Genomic DNA, 2,500 nt, shown 5'->3' with positions numbered 1-2,500 from the left:
CTTTCTCCAATTATATATATATATATATATGTGTGTGTGTGTGTGTGTGTGTGTGTGTATACACGCACGCACACACTCACTCATTCACTCACTCAGTCACTCACTCATATATGTGTATGTATAAGTGCTTTATATTTTGTTTTTAGAAATATGCAATAGAGATATCACGATCAGGATTGTGCAGGCAATTAGTTCGAAAGAAATTAAATAGAAAACAATTATACATTTTGCTTCTTGAAAAAAATTGTTTTTACATTTTCTAAAGGAAAAAAATGTTCAAATCATATTTAATCTACATAGCCGGAACCTATTTTCTATAAACGCTAACCACAAAGGGGATACGTACTTGAATAACTTACGTCCATACATACCAGGTATGGAATGTATACTTTCAAAATTGATCTTCAAGAATAGGAAGAGAAGAAAGATAGAAAGAAGTTGATATATTGACGAGGGTGTATACATAATCATAAAAACATAATCCTTTCTGCTGTAGGCACAAGGCTTGAAACTTTTGGAGCGGGGACTAGTCGATTGCATCAACCGCAGTGTTTCACTGGTATTTATCGACCCGAAAGGATGAAAGGTGATGTCGACCTAGGCGGAATTTGAACTCGGAATATAGCTAACGATTCTGCCAAAACTTGGAAGTAACTAACGATGATCAAGCGTGAATGGTATCAAGAGATCATATTCAATTAGTATGAATGAAACAAAGTTCAGCGAAAAAGAAAACAAGGAAATAAGAAAACGGGCATTATAAGAACTGGTCATTAAATAAATTTCATTTACTTACAGTGAAATGGTGTCAGTGAGCATGTCACAACTTTGAGGTAAAAATTTTGATAAAACAAGAAATTATTGAAAATTAGATTTAACAGTTTGTGTGCCTTTATAGTGCTAATGAGCGAAAATGGCTCTTCCATGATAAAAACATTTAATAAGCTTGATATTTCGACTGAAATGCTGTATTATATTCATAGATACACATATACACATAAGAAACTTTTTACTTAAAATATTACAGCAAAGAATGCCAGCTCTTCTAATTTATCATTCTTTACAGTTCTCATTTAAAAAATTTATTGTACAAAACTGTTCAGTTAATTTGTGAGTTTGTCTAATTAGTCACTTTTTTCAGTATTTAAGGTAGTAAGTTAGCCAAATTCTACTTAAATAAGTATAGTGTTATTTGTAAACTATAATAAAATAATTTTTAATATTCAAATTTTAAATTTAGTATAATAAAATAATTTTTAATATTCAAATTTTAAATTTAGTATAATAAAATAATTTTTAATATTCAAATTTTAAATTTAGTATAATAAAATAATTTTTAATATTCAAATTTTAAATTTAGTATAATAAAATAATTTTTAATATTCAAATTCTAAATTTAGTATAATAAAATAATTTTTAATATTCAAATTTTAAATTTAGTATAATAAAATAATTGTTAATATTCAAATTTTAAATTTAGTATAATAAAATAATTTTTAATATTCAAATTTTAAATTTAGTATAATAAAATAATTTTTAATATTCAAATTTTAAATTTAGTATAATAAAATAATTGTTAATATTCAAATTTTAAATTTAGTATGATAAAATAATTTTTAATATTCAAATTTTAAATTTAGCTGCAATATTTTATGTAAAAAGTTTCTTATTCTTTACTTTACTTGAATAGTTTGTCCTGTATTTTTACAGGTGTTATAAACTTGTCCGGTACTTTTCCAGGTTTATAATCTTAAAAATATTACTTTTCATGCTCGCATTTTTTCATATAATCCATGATATTTCCAGGCATTGCTGCTATAAGAAAATTAATAATGTGTTAATTGATAATTTAAGATTTTACCTTATAAAATACTGAAAGATGATATTTCAAGTGATGATAATATTTCAATTTTTTCATGTTTAATTTGAATATATATTGTGATTGAATTATTTGATATTACCCATCCACACCAAATTAATGGCAGGGATTTTTACCATGTTGTTGGTTGCACCATGGCCCACCAAAAGTTACAAACAACAAGACCCCAAAACCTAATTTTGCAATAAAAAATGACTATTATCGTACGTTCAATCTTATGTAAATATTTGGATTTTCGTGAATTAAAACCATTTTATAAACCCCCCCAAAAAAACATTTTTAATTTCTAAATTTAAGAAACTGCTCTTGTTAATTTTTTTATTTATGAATTTTCTTCCTAAATAGTCATTTTTTTTTTTAGTGAAAATTGTGCGAGTATTAATACAGAAGTTTACCATGATGTTGTTATTTAGTCTCCAATCAACCCTGATATTCCAGCTTTCAGCAAGCCGTCTTTTTAGGGGTAACGTAGGACATTACGTACAATGGGCGTGTGATTTAGGTAGGGGGATACATTGGCTGCTATTTTAGCGTGTCGAGCGACCAGATAGAGGCTCTTTCACTGGTTTGATTGCGTGATGAAATTTTTTTACACATACATGTATAGTATGTATGTATATA

The sequence above is a fragment of the Octopus bimaculoides genome, chromosome 4 (assembly GCF_046866305.1).
Source record: "Octopus bimaculoides isolate indiv1 chromosome 4, ASM4686630v1, whole genome shotgun sequence".
Lineage (NCBI taxonomy): Eukaryota > Metazoa > Mollusca > Cephalopoda > Octopoda > Octopodidae > Octopus > Octopus bimaculoides.
Note: the sequence above shows the minus strand (reverse complement) of the source record.